The following is a 25,822-nucleotide window of genomic DNA, read 5'->3' on the forward strand; positions in this document are numbered from 1 at the left end:
TTCATCAATAAAGTGTGCTCGCTTCGGCAGCACATATACTAAAATTGGAACGATACAGAGAAGATTAGCATGGCCCCTGCGCAAGGATGACACGCAAATTCGTGAAGCGTTCCATATTTTTAACAGCTTTCAGGAGAGAAATCTTTTTTGTTTTCAAGACTAATTGAAAAAATAAAGCAGGTCCCAGTGCTGTCCCCGTAATATGTATTTTTCAATTAGTCTCTCCTCAACATTTTTAATGTATTTGCTTTGCAGTAAAGAAGGTGCGCTCTATGTTCAGCTGCATTTAGCAAGGAAGCCTGCAGGACTTCTGGGACTTTTCTTTCTCTTTTTTAGCCTCACTGTCATTATTCTTCACCACCCCCGAATCTATACTGCTGCAGTGTTGTGTTGATTTGTGGGAATCAGGACAAAGAGAAGGGCAGGGCCTATGCAAATGAAGGCCTCAGGGATGTCTGGGAGTGCCTTTTTAGCAGTATTGTTAAAGTCCACCTTGCAACCGGATTGGTCGGGTAAGCTGAAAAACACCATGCCAGATTGGGCACCAGGTCTCTAGGCGCTTGGAGGACATATTGGGTCTACATCCCTCAGTTTCTGAGGTCCAAGAAATGTTCACCCTCTACCCTAATAGAGAGGTCTTGGCCGATCGTGGCTGAGAGGGGAAGAAGGTAGCAGTGCAAGATGCTTATGGTCCTTCTCTAATAATGGACCAACTTTCTCTCTCTCCTTACCTGTGGTTCTGCCTGGCTACTGGGGCTACCAGTTGTAAGCCTGCAGCCCACAGGGAGTTGGTTTGTTCCTCTCACACATGTAAATGGGTAAGCATTCAAGTGCACACACCTGCCTACGTCCACAGACCCTCGCGCACACACACTTTTGTCAACAAGCTTTTTCGCAATTAAGAGTATCAGGGACCCATGTTGAAATACAAAAGCAGCACACCACGTGACGGCCATCACATAGAGTCCAGCAGCAAATGGGAAACGTTTAACTAGCTGTGGTCCTATTACTTGCGCTCTACCGTGGAACAACTGCTGGATGAATCCTGCTGGAGAATATTGAACCTACAACAAGTCTGAGGTAAATAAAAATTCCACAGGAATATAATCAAACAGGGACCTACAACCCTTCCGAGCCAGATAGGAGTCGAACCTACAATCTTCTGATCCGTAGTCAGACGCGTTATCCATTGCACCACTGGCCCTATGTAGACTTACGCATCCTTTTGTCCTTAAGTGGGCTAGAAAGTGTGTGTATGTGTGTGTGAAGGCACAAGGAAACCCATCTGACCTCCTGGAAGTCTGTTCTGTGAGGTTTTCCCAAGTTTTACAAAGGACTTTAGGAGAAGGAAGCACCTAAAAGCTAGGCGAAATGGTCCTAGATCCAAGGAAATCTTTTAGATCAGGCTCAGTTTCTTAAATAGTTTGCATTAACATAATCAGTTCCAGGTCTGTGTGGGGCTGAGCTTGAGAACTCCTTAGTAAGTAGGCGTTTACAACAATAAGGGGTTTAATATTACAACACAGGTGAACATTCAGACACATTATCATAAGCTCACCTTGTCCAGGGACCCAAGCATGCTGCCTTTCCACTCTCAGAGCCCTTCACCTAACCTACTGTGCAGCTGTTTCACCTTTAATATCACTGTTCCACAGGCAGCGTGACGTCACAATGCTCCTTGTCTGTAGCCCGACCCAGGAGCCTTTGCAAACCTGGTATAATCTACATACTTACGGTGTGTTTAGTCTTGGACCACAAATGCAGTGAAGAATAATGGATTGCTACTCTTCATACATTTTTGACCATTGGCTCAGATTTGAATGCGTACTGGCCATCTGAGCATCTCTGCCAGGCCACCCTATGTCTAGAGACTGTAGATTTAGAGAGTTTATAAACATTGTCAGTTCATCAATAAAGTGTGCTCGCTTCGGCAGCACATATACTAAAATTGGAACGATACAGAGAAGATTAGCATGGCCCCTGCGCAAGGATGACACGCAAATTCGTGAAGCGTTCCATATTTTTAACAGCTTTCAGGAGAGAAATCTTTTTTGTTTTCAAGACTAATTGAAAAAATAAAGCAGGTCCCAGTGCTGTCCCCGTAATATGTATTTTTCAATTAGTCTCTCCTCAACATTTTTAATGTATTTGCTTTGCAGTAAAGAAGGTGCGCTCTATGTTCAGCTGCATTTAGCAAGGAAGCCTGCAGGACTTCTGGGACTTTTCTTTCTCTTTTTTAGCCTCACTGTCATTATTCTTCACCACCCCCAAATCTATACTGCTGCAGTGTTGTGTTGATTTGTGGGAATCAGGACAAAGAGAAGGGCAGGGCCTATGCAAATGAAGGCCTCAGGGATGTCTGGGAGTGCCTTTTTAGCAGTATTGTTAAAGTCCACCTTGCAACCGGATTGGTCGGGTAAGCTGAAAAACACCATGCCAGATTGGGCACCAGGTCTCTAGGCGCTTGGAGGACATATTGGGTCTACATCCCTCAGTTTCTGAGGTCCAAGAAATGTTCACCCTCTACCCTAATAGAGAGGTCTTGGCCGATCGTGGCTGAGAGGGGAAGAAGGTAGCAGTGCAAGATGCTTATGGTCCTTCTCTAATAATGGACCAACTTTCTCTCTCTCCTTACCTGTGGTTCTGCCTGGCTACTGGGGCTACCAGTTGTAAGCCTGCAGCCCACAGGGAGTTGGTTTGTTCCTCTCACACATGTAAATGGGTAAGCATTCAAGTGCACACACCTGCCTACGTCCACAGACCCTCGCGCACACACACTTTTGTCAACAAGCTTTTTCGCAATTAAGAGTATCAGGGACCCATGTTGAAATACAAAAGCAGCACACCACGTGACGGCCATCACATAGAGTCCAGCAGCAAATGGGAAACGTTTAACTAGCTGTGGTCCTATTACTTGCGCTCTACCGTGGAACAACTGCTGGATGAATCCTGCTGGAGAATATTGAACCTACAACAAGTCTGAGGTAAATAAAAATTCCACAGGAATATAATCAAACAGGGACCTACAACCCTTCCGAGCCAGATAGGAGTCGAACCTACAATCTTCTGATCCGTAGTCAGACGCGTTATCCATTGCGCCACTGGCCCTATGTAGACTTACGCATCCTTTTGTCCTTAAGTGGGCTAGAAAGTGTGTGTATGTGTGTGTGAAGGCACAAGGAAACCCATCTGACCTCCTGGAAGTCTGTTCTGTGAGGTTTTCCCAAGTTTTACAAAGGACTTTAGGAGAAGGAAGCACCTAAAAGCTAGGCGAAATGGTCCTAGATCCAAGGAAATCTTTTAGATCAGGCTCAGTTTCTTAAATAGTTTGCATTAACATAATCAGTTCCAGGTCTGTGTGGGGCTGAGCTTGAGAACTCCTTAGTAAGTAGGCGTTTACAACAATAAGGGGTTTAATATTACAACACAGGTGAACATTCAGACACATTATCATAAGCTCACCTTGTCCAGGGACCCAAGCATGCTGCCTTTCCACTCTCAGAGCCCTTCACCTAACCTACTGTGCAGCTGTTTCACCTTTAATATCACTGTTCCACAGGCAGCGTGACGTCACAATGCTCCTTGTCTGTAGCCCGACCCAGGAGCCTTTGCAAACCTGGTATAATCTACATACTTACGGTGTGTTTAGTCTTGGACCACAAATGCAGTGAAGAATAATGGATTGCTACTCTTCATCCATTTTTGACCATTGGCTCAGATTTGAATGCGTACTGGCCATCTGAGCATCTCTGCCAGGCCACCCTATGTCTAGAGACTGTAGATTTAGAGAGTTTATAAACATTGTCAGTTCATCAATAAAGTGTGCTCGCTTCGGCAGCACATATACTAAAATTGGAACGATACAGAGAAGATTAGCATGGCCCCTGCGCAAGGATGACACGCAAATTCGTGAAGCGTTCCATATTTTTAACAGCTTTCAGGAGAGAAATCTTTTTTGTTTTCAAGACTAATTGAAAAAATAAAGCAGGTCCCAGTGCTGTCCCCGTAATATGTATTTTTCAATTAGTCTCTCCTCAACATTTTTAATGTATTTGCTTTGCAGTAAAGAAGGTGCGCTCTATGTTCAGCTGCATTTAGCAAGGAAGCCTGCAGGACTTCTGGGACTTTTCTTTCTCTTTTTTAGCCTCACTGTCATTATTCTTCACCACCCCCAAATCTATACTGCTGCAGTGTTGTGTTGATTTGTGGGAATCAGGACAAAGAGAAGGGCAGGGCCTATGCAAATGAAGGCCTCAGGGATGTCTGGGAGTGCCTTTTTAGCAGTATTGTTAAAGTCCACCTTGCAACCGGATTGGTCGGGTAAGCTGAAAAACACCATGCCAGATTGGGCACCAGGTCTCTAGGCGCTTGGAGGACATATTGGGTCTACATCCCTCAGTTTCTGAGGTCCAAGAAATGTTCACCCTCTACCCTAATAGAGAGGTCTTGGCCGATCGTGGCTGAGAGGGGAAGAAGGTAGCAGTGCAAGATGCTTATGGTCCTTCTCTAATAATGGACCAACTTTCTCTCTCTCCTTACCTGTGGTTCTGCCTGGCTACTGGGGCTACCAGTTGTAAGCCTGCAGCCCACAGGGAGTTGGTTTGTTCCTCTCACACATGTAAATGGGTAAGCATTCAAGTGCACACACCTGCCTACGTCCACAGACCCTCGCGCACACACACTTTTGTCAACAAGCTTTTTCGCAATTAAGAGTATCAGGGACCCATGTTGAAATACAAAAGCAGCACACCACGTGACGGCCATCACATAGAGTCCAGCAGCAAATGGGAAACGTTTAACTAGCTGTGGTCCTATTACTTGCGCTCTACCGTGGAACAACTGCTGGATGAGTCCTGCTGGAGAATATTGAACCTACAACAAGTCTGAGGTAAATAAAAATTCCACAGGAATATAATCAAACAGGGACCTACAACCCTTCCGAGCCAGATAGGAGTCGAACCTACAATCTTCTGATCCGTAGTCAGACGCGTTATCCATTGCGCCACTGGCCCTATGTAGACTTACGCATCCTTTTGTCCTTAAGTGGGCTAGAAAGTGTGTGTATGTGTGTGTGAAGGCACAAGGGAACCCATCTGACCTCCTGGAAGTCTGTTCTGTGAGGTTTTCCCAAGTTTTACAAAGGACTTTAGGAGAAGGAAGCACCTAAAAGCTAGGCGAAATGGTCCTAGATCCAAGGAAATCTTTTAGATCAGGCTCAGTTTCTTAAATAGTTTGCATTAACATAATCAGTTCCAGGTCTGTGTGGGGCTGAGCTTGAGAACTCCTTAGTAAGTAGGCGTTTACAACAATAAGGGGTTTAATATTACAACACAGGTGAACATTCAGACACATTATCATAAGCTCACCTTGTCCAGGGACCCAAGCATGCTGCCTTTCCACTCTCAGAGCCCTTCACCTAACCTACTGTGCAGCTGTTTCACCTTTAATATCACTGTTCCACAGGCAGTGTGACGTCACAATGCTCCTTGTCTGTAGCCCGACCCAGGAGCCTTTGCAAACCTGGTATAATCTACATACTTACGGTGTGTTTAGTCTTGGACCACAAATGCAGTGAAGAATAATGGATTGCTACTCTTCATCCATTTTTGACCATTGGCTCAGATTTGAATGCGTACTGGCCATCTGAGCATCTCTGCCAGGCCACCCTATGTCTAGAGACTGTAGATTTAGAGAGTTTATAAACATTGTCAGTTCATCAATAAAGTGTGCTCGCTTCGGCAGCACATATACTAAAATTGGAACGATACAGAGAAGATTAGCATGGCCCCTGCGCAAGGATGACACGCAAATTCGTGAAGCGTTCCATATTTTTAACAGCTTTCAGGAGAGAAATCTTTTTTGTTTTCAAGACTAATTGAAAAAATAAAGCAGGTCCCAGTGCTGTCCCCGTAATATGTATTTTTCAATTAGTCTCTCCTCAACATTTTTAATGTATTTGCTTTGCAGTAAAGAAGGTGCGCTCTATGTTCAGCTGCATTTAGCAAGGAAGCCTGCAGGACTTCTGGGACTTTTCTTTCTCTTTTTTAGCCTCACTGTCATTATTCTTCACCACCCCCAAATCTATACTGCTGCAGTGTTGTGTTGATTTGTGGGAATCAGGACAAAGAGAAGGGCAGGGCCTATGCAAATGAAGGCCTCAGGGATGTCTGGGAGTGCCTTTTTAGCAGTATTGTTAAAGTCCACCTTGCAACCGGATTGGTCGGGTAAGCTGAAAAACACCATGCCAGATTGGGCACCAGGTCTCTAGGCGCTTGGAGGACATATTGGGTCTACATCCCTCAGTTTCTGAGGTCCAAGAAATGTTCACCCTCTACCCTAATAGAGAGGTCTTGGCCGATCGTGGCTGAGAGGGGAAGAAGGTAGCAGTGCAAGATGCTTATGGTCCTTCTCTAATAATGGACCAACTTTCTCTCTCTCCTTACCTGTGGTTCTGCCTGGCTACTGGGGCTACCAGTTGTAAGCCTGCAGCCCACAGGGAGTTGGTTTGTTCCTCTCACACATGTAAATGGGTAAGCATTCAAGTGCACACACCTGCCTACGTCCACAGACCCTCGCGCACACACACTTTTGTCAACAAGCTTTTTCGCAATTAAGAGTATCAGGGACCCATGTTGAAATACAAAAGCAGCACACCACGTGACGGCCATCACATAGAGTCCAGCAGCAAATGGGAAACGTTTAACTAGCTGTGGTCCTATTACTTGCGCTCTACCGTGGAACAACTGCTGGATGAATCCTGCTGGAGAATATTGAACCTACAACAAGTCTGAGGTAAATAAAAATTCCACAGGAATATAATCAAACAGGGACCTACAACCCTTCCGAGCCAGATAGGAGTCGAACCTACAATCTTCTGATCCGTAGTCAGACGCGTTATCCATTGCGCCACTGGCCCTATGTAGACTTACGCATCCTTTTGTCCTTAAGTGGGCTAGAAAGTGTGTGTATGTGTGTGTGAAGGCACAAGGAAACCCATCTGACCTCCTGGAAGTCTGTTCTGTGAGGTTTTCCCAAGTTTTACAAAGGACTTTAGGAGAAGGAAGCACCTAAAAGCTAGGCGAAATGGTCCTAGATCCAAGGAAATCTTTTAGATCAGGCTCAGTTTCTTAAATAGTTTGCATTAACATAATCAGTTCCAGGTCTGTGTGGGGCTGAGCTTGAGAACTCCTTAGTAAGTAGGCGTTTACAACAATAAGGGGTTTAATATTACAACACAGGTGAACATTCAGACACATTATCATAAGCTCACCTTGTCCAGGGACCCAAGCATGCTGCCTTTCCACTCTCAGAGCCCTTCACCTAACCTACTGTGCAGCTGTTTCACCTTTAATATCACTGTTCCACAGGCAGCGTGACGTCACAATGCTCCTTGTCTGTAGCCCGACCCAGGAGCCTTTGCAAACCTGGTATAATCTACATACTTACGGTGTGTTTAGTCTTGGACCACAAATGCAGTGAAGAATAATGGATTGCTACTCTTCATACATTTTTGACCATTGGCTCAGATTTGAATGCGTACTGGCCATCTGAGCATCTCTGCCAGGCCACCCTATGTCTAGAGACTGTAGATTTAGAGAGTTTATAAACATTGTCAGTTCATCAATAAAGTGTGCTCGCTTCGGCAGCACATATACTAAAATTGGAACGATACAGAGAAGATTAGCATGGCCCCTGCGCAAGGATGACACGCAAATTCGTGAAGCGTTCCATATTTTTAACAGCTTTCAGGAGAGAAATCTTTTTTGTTTTCAAGACTAATTGAAAAAATAAAGCAGGTCCCAGTGCTGTCCCCGTAATATGTATTTTTCAATTAGTCTCTCCTCAACATTTTTAATGTATTTGCTTTGCAGTAAAGAAGGTGCGCTCTATGTTCAGCTGCATTTAGCAAGGAAGCCTGCAGGACTTCTGGGACTTTTCTTTCTCTTTTTTAGCCTCACTGTCATTATTCTTCACCACCCCCAAATCTATACTGCTGCAGTGTTGTGTTGATTTGTGGGAATCAGGACAAAGAGAAGGGCAGGGCCTATGCAAATGAAGGCCTCAGGGATGTCTGGGAGTGCCTTTTTAGCAGTATTGTTAAAGTCCACCTTGCAACCGGATTGGTCGGGTAAGCTGAAAAACACCATGCCAGATTGGGCACCAGGTCTCTAGGCGCTTGGAGGACATATTGGGTCTACATCCCTCAGTTTCTGAGGTCCAAGAAATGTTCACCCTCTACCCTAATAGAGAGGTCTTGGCCGATCGTGGCTGAGAGGGGAAGAAGGTAGCAGTGCAAGATGCTTATGGTCCTTCTCTAATAATGGACCAACTTTCTCTCTCTCCTTACCTGTGGTTCTGCCTGGCTACTGGGGCTACCAGTTGTAAGCCTGCAGCCCACAGGGAGTTGGTTTGTTCCTCTCACACATGTAAATGGGTAAGCATTCAAGTGCACACACCTGCCTACGTCCACAGACCCTCGCGCACACACACTTTTGTCAACAAGCTTTTTCGCAATTAAGAGTATCAGGGACCCATGTTGAAATACAAAAGCAGCACACCACGTGACGGCCATCACATAGAGTCCAGCAGCAAATGGGAAACGTTTAACTAGCTGTGGTCCTATTACTTGCGCTCTACCGTGGAACAACTGCTGGATGAATCCTGCTGGAGAATATTGAACCTACAACAAGTCTGAGGTAAATAAAAATTCCACAGGAATATAATCAAACAGGGACCTACAACCCTTCCGAGCCAGATAGGAGTCGAACCTACAATCTTCTGATCCGTAGTCAGACGCGTTATCCATTGCGCCACTGGCCCTATGTAGACTTACGCATCCTTTTGTCCTTAAGTGGGCTAGAAAGTGTGTGTATGTGTGTGTGAAGGCACAAGGAAACCCATCTGACCTCCTGGAAGTCTGTTCTGTGAGGTTTTCCCAAGTTTTACAAAGGACTTTAGGAGAAGGAAGCACCTAAAAGCTAGGCGAAATGGTCCTAGATCCAAGGAAATCTTTTAGATCAGGCTCAGTTTCTTAAATAGTTTGCATTAACATAATCAGTTCCAGGTCTGTGTGGGGCTGAGCTTGAGAACTCCTTAGTAAGTAGGCGTTTACAACAATAAGGGGTTTAATATTACAACACAGGTGAACATTCAGACACATTATCATAAGCTCACCTTGTCCAGGGACCCAAGCATGCTGCCTTTCCACTCTCAGAGCCCTTCACCTAACCTACTGTGCAGCTGTTTCACCTTTAATATCACTGTTCCACAGGCAGCGTGACGTCACAATGCTCCTTGTCTGTAGCCCGACCCAGGAGCCTTTGCAAACCTGGTATAATCTACATACTTACGGTGTGTTTAGTCTTGGACCACAAATGCAGTGAAGAATAATGGATTGCTACTCTTCATACATTTTTGACCATTGGCTCAGATTTGAATGCGTACTGGCCATCTGAGCATCTCTGCCAGGCCACCCTATGTCTAGAGACTGTAGATTTAGAGAGTTTATAAACATTGTCAGTTCATCAATAAAGTGTGCTCGCTTCGGCAGCACATATACTAAAATTGGAACGATACAGAGAAGATTAGCATGGCCCCTGCGCAAGGATGACACGCAAATTCGTGAAGCGTTCCATATTTTTAACAGCTTTCAGGAGAGAAATCTTTTTTGTTTTCAAGACTAATTGAAAAAATAAAGCAGGTCCCAGTGCTGTCCCCGTAATATGTATTTTTCAATTAGTCTCTCCTCAACATTTTTAATGTATTTGCTTTGCAGTAAAGAAGGTGCGCTCTATGTTCAGCTGCATTTAGCAAGGAAGCCTGCAGGACTTCTGGGACTTTTCTTTCTCTTTTTTAGCCTCACTGTCATTATTCTTCACCACCCCCAAATCTATACTGCTGCAGTGTTGTGTTGATTTGTGGGAATCAGGACAAAGAGAAGGGCAGGGCCTATGCAAATGAAGGCCTCAGGGATGTCTGGGAGTGCCTTTTTAGCAGTATTGTTAAAGTCCACCTTGCAACCGGATTGGTCGGGTAAGCTGAAAAACACCATGCCAGATTGGGCACCAGGTCTCTAGGCGCTTGGAGGACATATTGGGTCTACATCCCTCAGTTTCTGAGGTCCAAGAAATGTTCACCCTCTACCCTAATAGAGAGGTCTTGGCCGATCGTGGCTGAGAGGGGAAGAAGGTAGCAGTGCAAGATGCTTATGGTCCTTCTCTAATAATGGACCAACTTTCTCTCTCTCCTTACCTGTGGTTCTGCCTGGCTACTGGGGCTACCAGTTGTAAGCCTGCAGCCCACAGGGAGTTGGTTTGTTCCTCTCACACATGTAAATGGGTAAGCATTCAAGTGCACACACCTGCCTACGTCCACAGACCCTCGCGCACACACACTTTTGTCAACAAGCTTTTTCGCAATTAAGAGTATCAGGGACCCATGTTGAAATACAAAAGCAGCACACCACGTGACGGCCATCACATAGAGTCCAGCAGCAAATGGGAAACGTTTAACTAGCTGTGGTCCTATTACTTGCGCTCTACCGTGGAACAACTGCTGGATGAATCCTGCTGGAGAATATTGAACCTACAACAAGTCTGAGGTAAATAAAAATTCCACAGGAATATAATCAAACAGGGACCTACAACCCTTCCGAGCCAGATAGGAGTCGAACCTACAATCTTCTGATCCGTAGTCAGACGCGTTATCCATTGCGCCACTGGCCCTATGTAGACTTACGCATCCTTTTGTCCTTAAGTGGGCTAGAAAGTGTGTGTATGTGTGTGTGAAGGCACAAGGAAACCCATCTGACCTCCTGGAAGTCTGTTCTGTGAGGTTTTCCCAAGTTTTACAAAGGACTTTAGGAGAAGGAAGCACCTAAAAGCTAGGCGAAATGGTCCTAGATCCAAGGAAATCTTTTAGATCAGGCTCAGTTTCTTAAATAGTTTGCATTAACATAATCAGTTCCAGGTCTGTGTGGGGCTGAGCTTGAGAACTCCTTAGTAAGTAGGCGTTTACAACAATAAGGGGTTTAATATTACAACACAGGTGAACATTCAGACACATTATCATAAGCTCACCTTGTCCAGGGACCCAAGCATGCTGCCTTTCCACTCTCAGAGCCCTTCACCTAACCTACTGTGCAGCTGTTTCACCTTTAATATCACTGTTCCACAGGCAGCGTGACGTCACAATGCTCCTTGTCTGTAGCCCGACCCAGGAGCCTTTGCAAACCTGGTATAATCTACATACTTACGGTGTGTTTAGTCTTGGACCACAAATGCAGTGAAGAATAATGGATTGCTACTCTTCATCCATTTTTGACCATTGGCTCAGATTTGAATGCGTACTGGCCATCTGAGCATCTCTGCCAGGCCACCCTATGTCTAGAGACTGTAGATTTAGAGAGTTTATAAACATTGTCAGTTCATCAATAAAGTGTGCTCGCTTCGGCAGCACATATACTAAAATTGGAACGATACAGAGAAGATTAGCATGGCCCCTGCGCAAGGATGACACGCAAATTCGTGAAGCGTTCCATATTTTTAACAGCTTTCAGGAGAGAAATCTTTTTTGTTTTCAAGACTAATTGAAAAAATAAAGCAGGTCCCAGTGCTGTCCCCGTAATATGTATTTTTCAATTAGTCTCTCCTCAACATTTTTAATGTATTTGCTTTGCAGTAAAGAAGGTGCGCTCTATGTTCAGCTGCATTTAGCAAGGAAGCCTGCAGGACTTCTGGGACTTTTCTTTCTCTTTTTTAGCCTCACTGTCATTATTCTTCACCACCCCCAAATCTATACTGCTGCAGTGTTGTGTTGATTTGTGGGAATCAGGACAAAGAGAAGGGCAGGGCCTATGCAAATGAAGGCCTCAGGGATGTCTGGGAGTGCCTTTTTAGCAGTATTGTTAAAGTCCACCTTGCAACCGGATTGGTCGGGTAAGCTGAAAAACACCATGCCAGATTGGGCACCAGGTCTCTAGGCGCTTGGAGGACATATTGGGTCTACATCCCTCAGTTTCTGAGGTCCAAGAAATGTTCACCCTCTACCCTAATAGAGAGGTCTTGGCCGATCGTGGCTGAGAGGGGAAGAAGGTAGCAGTGCAAGATGCTTATGGTCCTTCTCTAATAATGGACCAACTTTCTCTCTCTCCTTACCTGTGGTTCTGCCTGGCTACTGGGGCTACCAGTTGTAAGCCTGCAGCCCACAGGGAGTTGGTTTGTTCCTCTCACACATGTAAATGGGTAAGCATTCAAGTGCACACACCTGCCTACGTCCACAGACCCTCGCGCACACACACTTTTGTCAACAAGCTTTTTCGCAATTAAGAGTATCAGGGACCCATGTTGAAATACAAAAGCAGCACACCACGTGACGGCCATCACATAGAGTCCAGCAGCAAATGGGAAACGTTTAACTAGCTGTGGTCCTATTACTTGCGCTCTACCGTGGAACAACTGCTGGATGAGTCCTGCTGGAGAATATTGAACCTACAACAAGTCTGAGGTAAATAAAAATTCCACAGGAATATAATCAAACAGGGACCTACAACCCTTCCGAGCCAGATAGGAGTCGAACCTACAATCTTCTGATCCGTAGTCAGACGCGTTATCCATTGCGCCACTGGCCCTATGTAGACTTACGCATCCTTTTGTCCTTAAGTGGGCTAGAAAGTGTGTGTATGTGTGTGTGAAGGCACAAGGGAACCCATCTGACCTCCTGGAAGTCTGTTCTGTGAGGTTTTCCCAAGTTTTACAAAGGACTTTAGGAGAAGGAAGCACCTAAAAGCTAGGCGAAATGGTCCTAGATCCAAGGAAATCTTTTAGATCAGGCTCAGTTTCTTAAATAGTTTGCATTAACATAATCAGTTCCAGGTCTGTGTGGGGCTGAGCTTGAGAACTCCTTAGTAAGTAGGCGTTTACAACAATAAGGGGTTTAATATTACAACACAGGTGAACATTCAGACACATTATCATAAGCTCACCTTGTCCAGGGACCCAAGCATGCTGCCTTTCCACTCTCAGAGCCCTTCACCTAACCTACTGTGCAGCTGTTTCACCTTTAATATCACTGTTCCACAGGCAGCGTGACGTCACAATGCTCCTTGTCTGTAGCCCGACCCAGGAGCCTTTGCAAACCTGGTATAATCTACATACTTACGGTGTGTTTAGTCTTGGACCACAAATGCAGTGAAGAATAATGGATTGCTACTCTTCATACATTTTTGACCATTGGCTCAGATTTGAATGCGTACTGGGCATCTGAGCATCTCTGCCAGGCCACCCTATGTCTAGAGACTGTAGATTTAGAGAGTTTATAAACATTGTCAGTTCATCAATAAAGTGTGCTCGCTTCGGCAGCACATATACTAAAATTGGAACGATACAGAGAAGATTAGCATGGCCCCTGCGCAAGGATGACACGCAAATTCGTGAAGCGTTCCATATTTTTAACAGCTTTCAGGAGAGAAATCTTTTTTGTTTTCAAGACTAATTGAAAAAATAAAGCAGGTCCCAGTGCTGTCCCCGTAATATGTATTTTTCAATTAGTCTCTCCTCAACATTTTTAATGTATTTGCTTTGCAGTAAAGAAGGTGCGCTCTATGTTCAGCTGCATTTAGCAAGGAAGCCTGCAGGACTTCTGGGACTTTTCTTTCTCTTTTTTAGCCTCACTGTCATTATTCTTCACCACCCCCAAATCTATACTGCTGCAGTGTTGTGTTGATTTGTGGGAATCAGGACAAAGAGAAGGGCAGGGCCTATGCAAATGAAGGCCTCAGGGATGTCTGGGAGTGCCTTTTTAGCAGTATTGTTAAAGTCCACCTTGCAACCGGATTGGTCGGGTAAGCTGAAAAACACCATGCCAGATTGGGCACCAGGTGTCTAGGCGCTTGGAGGACATATTGGGTCTACATCCCTCAGTTTCTGAGGTCCAAGAAATGTTCACCCTCTACCCTAATAGAGAGGTCTTGGCCGATCGTGGCTGAGAGGGGAAGAAGGTAGCAGTGCAAGATGCTTATGGTCCTTCTCTAATAATGGACCAACTTTCTCTCTCTCCTTACCTGTGGTTCTGCCTGGCTACTGGGGCTACCAGTTGTAAGCCTGCAGCCCACAGGGAGTTGGTTTGTTCCTCTCACACATGTAAATGGGTAAGCATTCAAGTGCACACACCTGCCTACGTCCACAGACCCTCGCGCACACACACTTTTGTCAACAAGCTTTTTCGCAATTAAGAGTATCAGGGACCCATGTTGAAATACAAAAGCAGCACACCACGTGACGGCCATCACATAGAGTCCAGCAGCAAATGGGAAACGTTTAACTAGCTGTGGTCCTATTACTTGCGCTCTACCGTGGAACAACTGCTGGATGAATCCTGCTGGAGAATATTGAACCTACAACAAGTCTGAGGTAAATAAAAATTCCACAGGAATATAATCAAACAGGGACCTACAACCCTTCCGAGCCAGATAGGAGTCGAACCTACAATCTTCTGATCCGTAGTCAGACGCGTTATCCATTGCGCCACTGGCCCTATGTAGACTTACGCATCCTTTTGTCCTTAAGTGGGCTAGAAAGTGTGTGTATGTGTGTGTGAAGGCACAAGGAAACCCATCTGACCTCCTGGAAGTCTGTTCTGTGAGGTTTTCCCAAGTTTTACAAAGGACTTTAGGAGAAGGAAGCACCTAAAAGCTAGGCGAAATGGTCCTAGATCCAAGGAAATCTTTTAGATCAGGCTCAGTTTCTTAAATAGTTTGCATTAACATAATCAGTTCCAGGTCTGTGTGGGGCTGAGCTTGAGAACTCCTTAGTAAGTAGGCGTTTACAACAATAAGGGGTTTAATATTACAACACAGGTGAACATTCAGACACATTATCATAAGCTCACCTTGTCCAGGGACCCAAGCATGCTGCCTTTCCACTCTCAGAGCCCTTCACCTAACCTACTGTGCAGCTGTTTCACCTTTAATATCACTGTTCCACAGGCAGCGTGACGTCACAATGCTCCTTGTCTGTAGCCCGACCCAGGAGCCTTTGCAAACCTGGTATAATCTACATACTTACGGTGTGTTTAGTCTTGGACCACAAATGCAGTGAAGAATAATGGATTGCTACTCTTCATCCATTTTTGACCATTGGCTCAGATTTGAATGCGTACTGGCCATCTGAGCATCTCTGCCAGGCCACCCTATGTCTAGAGACTGTAGATTTAGAGAGTTTATAAACATTGTCAGTTCATCAATAAAGTGTGCTCGCTTCGGCAGCACATATACTAAAATTGGAACGATACAGAGAAGATTAGCATGGCCCCTGCGCAAGGATGACACGCAAATTCGTGAAGCGTTCCATATTTTTAACAGCTTTCAGGAGAGAAATCTTTTTTGTTTTCAAGACTAATTGAAAAAATAAAGCAGGTCCCAGTGCTGTCCCCGTAATATGTATTTTTCAATTAGTCTCTCCTCAACATTTTTAATGTATTTGCTTTGCAGTAAAGAAGGTGCGCTCTATGTTCAGCTGCATTTAGCAAGGAAGCCTGCAGGACTTCTGGGACTTTTCTTTCTCTTTTTTAGCCTCACTGTCATTATTCTTCACCACCCCCAAATCTATACTGCTGCAGTGTTGTGTTGATTTGTGGGAAGCAGGACAAAGAGAAGGGCAGGGCCTATGCAAATGAAGGCCTCAGGGATGTCTGGGAGTGCCTTTTTAGCAGTATTGTTAAAGTCCACCTTGCAACCGGATTGGTCGGGTAAGCTGAAAAACACCATGCCAGATTGGGCACCAGGTCTCTAGGCGCTTGGAGGACATATTGGGTCTACATCCCTCAGTTTCTGAGGTCCAAGAAATGTTCACCCTCTACCCTAATAGAGAGGTCTTGGCCGATCGTGGCTGAGAGGGGAAGAAGGTAGCAGTGCAAGATGCTTATGGTCCTTCTCTAATAATGGACCAACTTTCTCTCTCTCCTTACCTGTGGTTCTGCCTGGCTACTGGGGCTACCAGTTGTAAGCCTGCAGCCCACAGGGAGTTGGTTTGTTCCTCTCACACATGTAAATGGGTAAGCATTCAAGTGCACACACCTGCCTACGTCCACAGACCCTCGCGCACACACACTTTTGTCAACAAGCTTTTTCGCAATTAAGAGTATCAGGGACCCATGTTGAAATACAAAAGCAGCACACCACGTGACGGCCATCACATAGAGTCCAGCAGCAAATGGGAAACGTTTAACTAGCTGTGGTCCTATTACTTGCGCTCTACCGTGGAACAACTGCTGGATGAATCCTGCTGGAGAATATTGAACCTACAACAAGTCTGAGGTAAATAAAAATTCCACAGGAATATAATCAAACAGGGACCTACAACCCTTCCGAGCCAGATAGGAGTCGAACCTACAATCTTCTGATCCGTAGTCAGACGCGTTATCCATTGCGCCACTGGCCCTATGTAGACTTACGCATCCTTTTGTCCTTAAGTGGGCTAGAAAGTGTGTGTATGTGTGTGTGAAGGCACAAGGAAACCCATCTGACCTCCTGGAAGTCTGTTCTGTGAGGTTTTCCCAAGTTTTACAAAGGACTTTAGGAGAAGGAAGCACCTAAAAGCTAGGCGAAATGGTCCTAGATCCAAGGAAATCTTTTAGATCAGGCTCAGTTTGTTAAATAGTTTGCATTAACATAATCAGTTCCAGGTCTGTGTGGGGCTGAGCTTGAGAACTCCTTAGTAAGTAGGCGTTTACAACAATAAGGGGTTTAATATTACAACACAGGTGAACATTCAGACACATTATCATAAGCTCACCTTGTCCAGGGACCCAAGCATGCTGCCTTTCCACTCTCAGAGCCCTTCACCTAACCTACTGTGCAGCTGTTTCACCTTTAATATCACTGTTCCACAGGCAGCGTGACGTCACAATGCTCCTTGTCTGTAGCCCGACCCAGGAGCCTTTGCAAACCTGGTATAATCTACATACTTACGGTGTGTTTAGTCTTGGACCACAAATGCAGTGAAGAATAATGGATTGCTACTCTTCATCCATTTTTGACCATTGGCTCAGATTTGAATGCGTACTGGCCATCTGAGCATCTCTGCCAGGCCACCCTATGTCTAGAGACTGTAGATTTAGAGAGTTTATAAACATTGTCAGTTCATCAATAAAGTGTGCTCGCTTCGGCAGCACATATACTAAAATTGGAACGATACAGAGAAGATTAGCATGGCCCCTGCGCAAGGATGACACGCAAATTCGTGAAGCGTTCCATATTTTTAACAGCTTTCAGGAGAGAAATCTTTTTTGTTTTCAAGACTAATTGAAAAAATAAAGCAGGTCCCAGTGCTGTCCCCGTAATATGTATTTTTCAATTAGTCTCTCCTCAACATTTTTAATGTATTTGCTTTGCAGTAAAGAAGGTGCGCTCTATGTTCAGCTGCATTTAGCAAGGAAGCCTGCAGGACTTCTGGGACTTTTCTTTCTCTTTTTTAGCCTCACTGTCATTATTCTTCACCACCCCCAAATCTATACTGCTGCAGTGTTGTGTTGATTTGTGGGAATCAGGACAAAGAGAAGGGCAGGGCCTATGCAAATGAAGGCCTCAGGGATGTCTGGGAGTGCCTTTTTAGCAGTATTGTTAAAGTCCACCTTGCAACCGGATTGGTCGGGTAAGCTGAAAAACACCATGCCAGATTGGGCACCAGGTCTCTAGGCGCTTGGAGGACATATTGGGTCTACATCCCTCAGTTTCTGAGGTCCAAGAAATGTTCACCCTCTACCCTAATAGAGAGGTCTTGGCCGATCGTGGCTGAGAGGGGAAGAAGGTAGCAGTGCAAGATGCTTATGGTCCTTCTCTAATAATGGACCAACTTTCTCTCTCTCCTTACCTGTGGTTCTGCCTGGCTACTGGGGCTACCAGTTGTAAGCCTGCAGCCCACAGGGAGTTGGTTTGTTCCTCTCACACATGTAAATGGGTAAGCATTCAAGTGCACACACCTGCCTACGTCCACAGACCCTCGCGCACACACACTTTTGTCAACAAGCTTTTTCGCAATTAAGAGTATCAGGGACCCATGTTGAAATACAAAAGCAGCACACCACGTGACGGCCATCACATAGAGTCCAGCAGCAAATGGGAAACGTTTAACTAGCTGTGGTCCTATTACTTGCGCTCTACCGTGGAACAACTGCTGGATGAGTCCTGCTGGAGAATATTGAACCTACAACAAGTCTGAGGTAAATAAAAATTCCACAGGAATATAATCAAACAGGGACCTACAACCCTTCCGAGCCAGATAGGAGTCGAACCTACAATCTTCTGATCCGTAGTCAGACGCGTTATCCATTGCGCCACTGGCCCTATGTAGACTTACGCATCCTTTTGTCCTTAAGTGGGCTAGAAAGTGTGTGTATGTGTGTGTGAAGGCACAAGGGAACCCATCTGACCTCCTGGAAGTCTGTTCTGTGAGGTTTTCCCAAGTTTTACAAAGGACTTTAGGAGAAGGAAGCACCTAAAAGCTAGGCGAAATGGTCCTAGATCCAAGGAAATCTTTTAGATCAGGCTCAGTTTCTTAAATAGTTTGCATTAACATAATCAGTTCCAGGTCTGTGTGGGGCTGAGCTTGAGAACTCCTTAGTAAGTAGGCGTTTACAACAATAAGGGGTTTAATATTACAACACAGGTGAACATTCAGACACATTATCATAAGCTCACCTTGTCCAGGGACCCAAGCATGCTGCCTTTCCACTCTCAGAGCCCTTCACCTAACCTACTGTGCAGCTGTTTCACCTTTAATATCACTGTTCCACAGGCAGCGTGACGTCACAATGCTCCTTGTCTGTAGCCCGACCCAGGAGCCTTTGCAAACCTGGTATAATCTACATACTTACGGTGTGTTTAGTCTTGGACCACAAATGCAGTGAAGAATAATGGATTGCTACTCTTCATACATTTTTGACCATTGGCTCAGATTTGAATGCGTACTGGGCATCTGAGCATCTCTGCCAGGCCACCCTATGTCTAGAGACTGTAGATTTAGAGAGTTTATAAACATTGTCAGTTCATCAATAAAGTGTGCTCGCTTCGGCAGCACATATACTAAAATTGGAACGATACAGAGAAGATTAGCATGGCCCCTGCGCAAGGATGACACGCAAATTCGTGAAGCGTTCCATATTTTTAACAGCTTTCAGGAGAGAAATCTTTTTTGTTTTCAAGACTAATTGAAAAAATAAAGCAGGTCCCAGTGCTGTCCCCGTAATATGTATTTTTCAATTAGTCTCTCCTCAACATTTTTAATGTATTTGCTTTGCAGTAAAGAAGGTGCGCTCTATGTTCAGCTGCATTTAGCAAGGAAGCCTGCAGGACTTCTGGGACTTTTCTTTCTCTTTTTTAGCCTCACTGTCATTATTCTTCACCACCCCCAAATCTATACTGCTGCAGTGTTGTGTTGATTTGTGGGAATCAGGACAAAGAGAAGGGCAGGGCCTATGCAAATGAAGGCCTCAGGGATGTCTGGGAGTGCCTTTTTAGCAGTATTGTTAAAGTCCACCTTGCAACCGGATTGGTCGGGTAAGCTGAAAAACACCATGCCAGATTGGGCACCAGGTCTCTAGGCGCTTGGAGGACATATTGGGTCTACATCCCTCAGTTTCTGAGGTCCAAGAAATGTTCACCCTCTACCCTAATAGAGAGGCCTTGGCCGATCGTGGCTGAGAGGGGAAGAAGGTAGCAGTGCAAGATGCTTATGGTCCTTCTCTAATAATGGACCAACTTTCTCTCTCTCCTTACCTGTGGTTCTGCCTGGCTACTGGGGCTACCAGTTGTAAGCCTGCAGCCCACAGGGAGTTGGTTTGTTCCTCTCACACATGTAAATGGGTAAGCATTCAAGTGCACACACCTGCCTACGTCCACAGACCCTCGCGCACACACACTTTTGTCAACAAGCTTTTTCGCAATTAAGAGTATCAGGGACCCATGTTGAAATACAAAAGCAGCACACCACGTGACGGCCATCACATAGAGTCCAGCAGCAAATGGGAAACGTTTAACTAGCTGTGGTCCTATTACTTGCGCTCTACCGTGGAACAACTGCTGGATGAATCCTGCTGGAGAATATTGAACCTACAACAAGTCTGAGGTAAATAAAAATTCCACAGGAATATAATCAAACAGGGACCTACAACCCTTCCGAGCCAGATAGGAGTCGAACCTACAATCTTCTGATCCGTAGTCAGACGCGTTATCCATTGCGCCACTGGCCCTATGTAGACTTACGCATCCTTTTGTCCTTAAGTGGGCTAGAAAGTGTGTGTATGTGTGTGTGAAGGCACAAGGAAACCCATCTGACCTCCTGGAAGTCTGTTCTGTGAGGTTTTCCCAAGTTTTACAAAGGACTTTAGGAGAAGGAAGCACCTAAAAGCTAGGCGAAATGGTCCTAGATCCAAGGAAATCTTTTAGATCAGGCTCAGTTTCTTAAATAGTTTGCATTAACATAATCAGTTCCAGGTCTGTGTGGGGCTGAGCTTGAGAACTCCTTAGTAAGTAGGCGTTTACAACAATAAGGGGTTTAATATTACAACACAGGTGAACATTCAGACACATTATCATAAGCTCACCTTGTCCAGGGACCCAAGCATGCTGCCTTTCCACTCTCAGAGCCCTTCACCTAACCTACTGTGCAGCTGTTTCACCTTTAATATCACTGTTCCACAGGCAGCGTGACGTCACAATGCTCCTTGTCTGTAGCCCGACCCAGGAGCCTTTGCAAACCTGGTATAATCTACATACTTACGGTGTGTTTAGTCTTGGACCACAAATGCAGTGAAGAATAATGGATTGCTACTCTTCATCCATTTTTGACCATTGGCTCAGATTTGAATGCGTACTGGCCATCTGAGCATCTCTGCCAGGCCACCCTATGTCTAGAGACTGTAGATTTAGAGAGTTTATAAACATTGTCAGTTCATCAATAAAGTGTGCTCGCTTCGGCAGCACATATACTAAAATTGGAACGATACAGAGAAGATTAGCATGGCCCCTGCGCAAGGATGACACGCAAATTCGTGAAGCGTTCCATATTTTTAACAGCTTTCAGGAGAGAAATCTTTTTTGTTTTCAAGACTAATTGAAAAAATAAAGCAGGTCCCAGTGCTGTCCCCGTAATATGTATTTTTCAATTAGTCTCTCCTCAACATTTTTAATGTATTTGCTTTGCAGTAAAGAAGGTGCGCTCTATGTTCAGCTGCATTTAGCAAGGAAGCCTGCAGGACTTCTGGGACTTTTCTTTCTCTTTTTTAGCCTCACTGTCATTATTCTTCACCACCCCCAAATCTATACTGCTGCAGTGTTGTGTTGATTTGTGGGAAGCAGGACAAAGAGAAGGGCAGGGCCTATGCAAATGAAGGCCTCAGGGATGTCTGGGAGTGCCTTTTTAGCAGTATTGTTAAAGTCCACCTTGCAACCGGATTGGTCGGGTAAGCTGAAAAACACCATGCCAGATTGGGCACCAGGTGTCTAGGCGCTTGGAGGACATATTGGGTCTACATCCCTCAGTTTCTGAGGTCCAAGAAATGTTCACCCTCTACCCTAATAGAGAGGTCTTGGCCGATCGTGGCTGAGAGGGGAAGAAGGTAGCAGTGCAAGATGCTTATGGTCCTTCTCTAATAATGGACCAACTTTCTCTCTCTCCTTACCTGTGGTTCTGCCTGGCTACTGGGGCTACCAGTTGTAAGCCTGCAGCCCACAGGGAGTTGGTTTGTTCCTCTCACACATGTAAATGGGTAAGCATTCAAGTGCACACACCTGCCTACGTCCACAGACCCTCGCGCACACACACTTTTGTCAACAAGCTTTTTCGCAATTAAGAGTATCAGGGACCCATGTTGAAATACAAAAGCAGCACACCACGTGACGGCCATCACATAGAGTCCAGCAGCAAATGGGAAACGTTTAACTAGCTGTGGTCCTATTACTTGCGCTCTACCGTGGAACAACTGCTGGATGAGTCCTGCTGGAGAATATTGAACCTACAACAAGTCTGAGGTAAATAAAAATTCCACAGGAATATAATCAAACAGGGACCTACAACCCTTCCGAGCCAGATAGGAGTCGAACCTACAATCTTCTGATCCGTAGTCAGACGCGTTATCCATTGCGCCACTGGCCCTATGTAGACTTACGCATCCTTTTGTCCTTAAGTGGGCTAGAAAGTGTGTGTATGTGTGTGTGAAGGCACAAGGAAACCCATCTGACCTCCTGGAAGTCTGTTCTGTGAGGTTTTCCCAAGTTTTACAAAGGACTTTAGGAGAAGGAAGCACCTAAAAGCTAGGCGAAATGGTCCTAGATCCAAGGAAATCTTTTAGATCAGGCTCAGTTTCTTAAATAGTTTGCATTAACATAATCAGTTCCAGGTCTGTGTGGGGCTGAGCTTGAGAACTCCTTAGTAAGTAGGCGTTTACAACAATAAGGGGTTTAATATTACAACACAGGTGAACATTCAGACACATTATCATAAGCTCACCTTGTCCAGGGACCCAAGCATGCTGCCTTTCCACTCTCAGAGCCCTTCACCTAACCTACTGTGCAGCTGTTTCACCTTTAATATCACTGTTCCACAGGCAGCGTGACGTCACAATGCTCCTTGTCTGTAGCCCGACCCAGGAGCCTTTGCAAACCTGGTATAATCTACATACTTACGGTGTGTTTAGTCTTGGACCACAAATGCAGTGAAGAATAATGGATTGCTACTCTTCATCCATTTTTGACCATTGGCTCAGATTTGAATGCGTACTGGCCATCTGAGCATCTCTGCCAGGCCACCCTATGTCTAGAGACTGTAGATTTAGAGAGTTTATAAACATTGTCAGTTCATCAATAAAGTGTGCTCGCTTCGGCAGCACATATACTAAAATTGGAACGATACAGAGAAGATTAGCATGGCCCCTGCGCAAGGATGACACGCAAATTCGTGAAGCGTTCCATATTTTTAACAGCTTTCAGGAGAGAAATCTTTTTTGTTTTCAAGACTAATTGAAAAAATAAAGCAGGTCCCAGTGCTGTCCCCGTAATATGTATTTTTCAATTAGTCTCTCCTCAACATTTTTAATGTATTTGCTTTGCAGTAAAGAAGGTGCGCTCTATGTTCAGCTGCATTTAGCAAGGAAGCCTGCAGGACTTCTGGGACTTTTCTTTCTCTTTTTTAGCCTCACTGTCATTATTCTTCACCACCCCCAAATCTATACTGCTGCAGTGTTGTGTTGATTTGTGGGAAGCAGGACAAAGAGAAGGGCAGGGCCTATGCAAATGAAGGCCTCAGGGATGTCTGGGAGTGCCTTTTTAGCAGTATTGTTAAAGTCCACCTTGCAACCGGATTGGTCGGGTAAGCTGAAAAACACCATGCCAGATTGGGCACCAGGTCTCTAGGCGCTTGGAGGACATATTGGGTCTACATCCCTCAGTTTCTGAGGTCCAAGAAATGTTCACCCTCTACCCTAATAGAGAGGTCTTGGCCGATCGTGGCTGAGAGGGGAAGAAGGTAGCAGTGCAAGATGCTTATGGTCCTTCTCTAATAATGGACCAACTTTCTCTCTCTCCTTACCTGTGGTTCTGCCTGGCTACTGGGGCTACCAGTTGTAAGCCTGCAGCCCACAGGGAGTTGGTTTGTTCCTCTCACACATGTAAATGGGTAAGCATTCAAGTGCACACACCTGCCTACGTCCACAGACCCTCGCGCACACACACTTTTGTCAACAAGCTTTTTCGCAATTAAGAGTATCAGGGACCCATGTTGAAATACAAAAGCAGCACACCACGTGACGGCCATCACATAGAGTCCAGCAGCAAATGGGAAACGTTTAACTAGCTGTGGTCCTATTACTTGCGCTCTACCGTGGAACAACTGCTGGATGAATCCTGCTGGAGAATATTGAACCTACAACAAGTCTGAGGTAAATAAAAATTCCACAGGAATATAATCAAACAGGGACCTACAACCCTTCCGAGCCAGATAGGAGTCGAACCTACAATCTTCTGATCCGTAGTCAGACGCGTTATCCATTGCGCCACTGGCCCTATGTAGACTTACGCATCCTTTTGTCCTTAAGTGGGCTAGAAAGTGTGTGTATGTGTGTGTGAAGGCACAAGGAAACCCATCTGACCTCCTGGAAGTCTGTTCTGTGAGGTTTTCCCAAGTTTTACAAAGGACTTTAGGAGAAGGAAGCACCTAAAAGCTAGGCGAAATGGTCCTAGATCCAAGGAAATCTTTTAGATCAGGCTCAGTTTGTTAAATAGTTTGCATTAACATAATCAGTTCCAGGTCTGTGTGGGGCTGAGCTTGAGAACTCCTTAGTAAGTAGGCGTTTACAACAATAAGGGGTTTAATATTACAACACAGGTGAACATTCAGACACATTATCATAAGCTCACCTTGTCCAGGGACCCAAGCATGCTGCCTTTCCACTCTCAGAGCCCTTCACCTAACCTACTGTGCAGCTGTTTCACCTTTAATATCACTGTTCCACAGGCAGCGTGACGTCACAATGCTCCTTGTCTGTAGCCCGACCCAGGAGCCTTTGCAAACCTGGTATAATCTACATACTTACGGTGTGTTTAGTCTTGGACCACAAATGCAGTGAAGAATAATGGATTGCTACTCTTCATCCATTTTTGACCATTGGCTCAGATTTGAATGCGTACTGGCCATCTGAGCATCTCTGCCAGGCCACCCTATGTCTAGAGACTGTAGATTTAGAGAGTTTATAAACATTGTCAGTTCATCAATAAAGTGTGCTCGCTTCGGCAGCACATATACTAAAATTGGAACGATACAGAGAAGATTAGCATGGCCCCTGCGCAAGGATGACACGCAAATTCGTGAAGCGTTCCATATTTTTAACAGCTTTCAGGAGAGAAATCTTTTTTGTTTTCAAGACTAATTGAAAAAATAAAGCAGGTCCCAGTGCTGTCCCCGTAATATGTATTTTTCAATTAGTCTCTCCTCAACATTTTTAATGTATTTGCTTTGCAGTAAAGAAGGTGCGCTCTATGTTCAGCTGCATTTAGCAAGGAAGCCTGCAGGACTTCTGGGACTTTTCTTTCTCTTTTTTAGCCTCACTGTCATTATTCTTCACCACCCCCAAATCTATACTGCTGCAGTGTTGTGTTGATTTGTGGGAATCAGGACAAAGAGAAGGGCAGGGCCTATGCAAATGAAGGCCTCAGGGATGTCTGGGAGTGCCTTTTTAGCAGTATTGTTAAAGTCCACCTTGCAACCGGATTGGTCGGGTAAGCTGAAAAACACCATGCCAGATTGGGCACCAGGTCTCTAGGCGCTTGGAGGACATATTGGGTCTACATCCCTCAGTTTCTGAGGTCCAAGAAATGTTCACCCTCTACCCTAATAGAGAGGTCTTGGCCGATCGTGGCTGAGAGGGGAAGAAGGTAGCAGTGCAAGATGCTTATGGTCCTTCTCTAATAATGGACCAACTTTCTCTCTCTCCTTACCTGTGGTTCTGCCTGGCTACTGGGGCTACCAGTTGTAAGCCTGCAGCCCACAGGGAGTTGGTTTGTTCCTCTCACACATGTAAATGGGTAAGCATTCAAGTGCACACACCTGCCTACGTCCACAGACCCTCGCGCACACACACTTTTGTCAACAAGCTTTTTCGCAATTAAGAGTATCAGGGACCCATGTTGAAATACAAAAGCAGCACACCACGTGACGGCCATCACATAGAGTCCAGCAGCAAATGGGAAACGTTTAACTAGCTGTGGTCCTATTACTTGCGCTCTACCGTGGAACAACTGCTGGATGAGTCCTGCTGGAGAATATTGAACCTACAA

General features: G+C 45.2%; 26 non-coding genes across 26 annotated transcripts; 14 read left to right on the forward strand and 12 right to left on the reverse strand.

The window, feature by feature from the left end:
- The first annotated feature begins 14 nt into the window (after positions 1 to 14).
- On the forward strand, positions 15 to 121 carry LOC147704018 (U6 spliceosomal RNA). Its single transcript, XR_015298656.1, has one exon. It is a non-coding gene; the product is annotated as a U6 spliceosomal RNA (small nuclear RNA).
- Positions 122 to 1,918: 1,797 nt separating this feature from the next.
- LOC147704019 (U6 spliceosomal RNA) lies at positions 1,919 to 2,025 on the forward strand. Its single transcript, XR_015298657.1, has one exon. It is a non-coding gene; the product is annotated as a U6 spliceosomal RNA (small nuclear RNA).
- Positions 2,026 to 3,035: 1,010 nt separating this feature from the next.
- Positions 3,036 to 3,108, reverse strand: TRNAR-ACG (transfer RNA arginine (anticodon ACG)). Its single transcript has one exon. It is a non-coding gene; the product is annotated as a tRNA-Arg (tRNA).
- Positions 3,109 to 3,822: 714 nt separating this feature from the next.
- On the forward strand, positions 3,823 to 3,929 carry LOC147704021 (U6 spliceosomal RNA). Its single transcript, XR_015298658.1, has one exon. It is a non-coding gene; the product is annotated as a U6 spliceosomal RNA (small nuclear RNA).
- A 1,010-nt stretch (positions 3,930 to 4,939) lies between these two features.
- Positions 4,940 to 5,012, reverse strand: TRNAR-ACG (transfer RNA arginine (anticodon ACG)). Its single transcript has one exon. It is a non-coding gene; the product is annotated as a tRNA-Arg (tRNA).
- A 714-nt stretch (positions 5,013 to 5,726) lies between these two features.
- On the forward strand, positions 5,727 to 5,833 carry LOC147704023 (U6 spliceosomal RNA). The gene has a single exon (XR_015298659.1). It is a non-coding gene; the product is annotated as a U6 spliceosomal RNA (small nuclear RNA).
- Positions 5,834 to 6,843: 1,010 nt separating this feature from the next.
- TRNAR-ACG (transfer RNA arginine (anticodon ACG)) lies at positions 6,844 to 6,916 on the reverse strand. The gene has a single exon. It is a non-coding gene; the product is annotated as a tRNA-Arg (tRNA).
- A 714-nt stretch (positions 6,917 to 7,630) lies between these two features.
- LOC147704025 (U6 spliceosomal RNA) lies at positions 7,631 to 7,737 on the forward strand. The gene has a single exon (XR_015298660.1). It is a non-coding gene; the product is annotated as a U6 spliceosomal RNA (small nuclear RNA).
- Positions 7,738 to 8,747: 1,010 nt separating this feature from the next.
- TRNAR-ACG (transfer RNA arginine (anticodon ACG)) lies at positions 8,748 to 8,820 on the reverse strand. The gene has a single exon. It is a non-coding gene; the product is annotated as a tRNA-Arg (tRNA).
- Positions 8,821 to 9,534: 714 nt separating this feature from the next.
- On the forward strand, positions 9,535 to 9,641 carry LOC147704027 (U6 spliceosomal RNA). Its single transcript, XR_015298661.1, has one exon. It is a non-coding gene; the product is annotated as a U6 spliceosomal RNA (small nuclear RNA).
- Positions 9,642 to 10,651: 1,010 nt separating this feature from the next.
- TRNAR-ACG (transfer RNA arginine (anticodon ACG)) lies at positions 10,652 to 10,724 on the reverse strand. The gene has a single exon. It is a non-coding gene; the product is annotated as a tRNA-Arg (tRNA).
- Positions 10,725 to 11,438: 714 nt separating this feature from the next.
- On the forward strand, positions 11,439 to 11,545 carry LOC147704029 (U6 spliceosomal RNA). The gene has a single exon (XR_015298662.1). It is a non-coding gene; the product is annotated as a U6 spliceosomal RNA (small nuclear RNA).
- Positions 11,546 to 12,555: 1,010 nt separating this feature from the next.
- TRNAR-ACG (transfer RNA arginine (anticodon ACG)) lies at positions 12,556 to 12,628 on the reverse strand. Its single transcript has one exon. It is a non-coding gene; the product is annotated as a tRNA-Arg (tRNA).
- Positions 12,629 to 13,342: 714 nt separating this feature from the next.
- Positions 13,343 to 13,449, forward strand: LOC147704031 (U6 spliceosomal RNA). The gene has a single exon (XR_015298664.1). It is a non-coding gene; the product is annotated as a U6 spliceosomal RNA (small nuclear RNA).
- A 1,010-nt stretch (positions 13,450 to 14,459) lies between these two features.
- TRNAR-ACG (transfer RNA arginine (anticodon ACG)) lies at positions 14,460 to 14,532 on the reverse strand. The gene has a single exon. It is a non-coding gene; the product is annotated as a tRNA-Arg (tRNA).
- A 714-nt stretch (positions 14,533 to 15,246) lies between these two features.
- On the forward strand, positions 15,247 to 15,353 carry LOC147704033 (U6 spliceosomal RNA). Its single transcript, XR_015298665.1, has one exon. It is a non-coding gene; the product is annotated as a U6 spliceosomal RNA (small nuclear RNA).
- Positions 15,354 to 16,363: 1,010 nt separating this feature from the next.
- TRNAR-ACG (transfer RNA arginine (anticodon ACG)) lies at positions 16,364 to 16,436 on the reverse strand. The gene has a single exon. It is a non-coding gene; the product is annotated as a tRNA-Arg (tRNA).
- Positions 16,437 to 17,150: 714 nt separating this feature from the next.
- Positions 17,151 to 17,257, forward strand: LOC147704035 (U6 spliceosomal RNA). Its single transcript, XR_015298666.1, has one exon. It is a non-coding gene; the product is annotated as a U6 spliceosomal RNA (small nuclear RNA).
- Positions 17,258 to 18,267: 1,010 nt separating this feature from the next.
- Positions 18,268 to 18,340, reverse strand: TRNAR-ACG (transfer RNA arginine (anticodon ACG)). The gene has a single exon. It is a non-coding gene; the product is annotated as a tRNA-Arg (tRNA).
- A 714-nt stretch (positions 18,341 to 19,054) lies between these two features.
- On the forward strand, positions 19,055 to 19,161 carry LOC147704037 (U6 spliceosomal RNA). The gene has a single exon (XR_015298667.1). It is a non-coding gene; the product is annotated as a U6 spliceosomal RNA (small nuclear RNA).
- Positions 19,162 to 20,171: 1,010 nt separating this feature from the next.
- TRNAR-ACG (transfer RNA arginine (anticodon ACG)) lies at positions 20,172 to 20,244 on the reverse strand. Its single transcript has one exon. It is a non-coding gene; the product is annotated as a tRNA-Arg (tRNA).
- A 714-nt stretch (positions 20,245 to 20,958) lies between these two features.
- Positions 20,959 to 21,065, forward strand: LOC147704039 (U6 spliceosomal RNA). Its single transcript, XR_015298668.1, has one exon. It is a non-coding gene; the product is annotated as a U6 spliceosomal RNA (small nuclear RNA).
- Positions 21,066 to 22,075: 1,010 nt separating this feature from the next.
- On the reverse strand, positions 22,076 to 22,148 carry TRNAR-ACG (transfer RNA arginine (anticodon ACG)). Its single transcript has one exon. It is a non-coding gene; the product is annotated as a tRNA-Arg (tRNA).
- A 714-nt stretch (positions 22,149 to 22,862) lies between these two features.
- Positions 22,863 to 22,969, forward strand: LOC147704041 (U6 spliceosomal RNA). Its single transcript, XR_015298670.1, has one exon. It is a non-coding gene; the product is annotated as a U6 spliceosomal RNA (small nuclear RNA).
- A 1,010-nt stretch (positions 22,970 to 23,979) lies between these two features.
- On the reverse strand, positions 23,980 to 24,052 carry TRNAR-ACG (transfer RNA arginine (anticodon ACG)). Its single transcript has one exon. It is a non-coding gene; the product is annotated as a tRNA-Arg (tRNA).
- Positions 24,053 to 24,766: 714 nt separating this feature from the next.
- Positions 24,767 to 24,873, forward strand: LOC147704043 (U6 spliceosomal RNA). Its single transcript, XR_015298672.1, has one exon. It is a non-coding gene; the product is annotated as a U6 spliceosomal RNA (small nuclear RNA).
- The last annotated feature ends 949 nt before the right edge of the window (positions 24,874 to 25,822 follow it).

This window comes from Lissotriton vulgaris, chromosome 7 (assembly GCF_964263255.1).
Source record: "Lissotriton vulgaris chromosome 7, aLisVul1.2, whole genome shotgun sequence".
NCBI lineage: Eukaryota > Metazoa > Chordata > Amphibia > Caudata > Salamandridae > Lissotriton > Lissotriton vulgaris.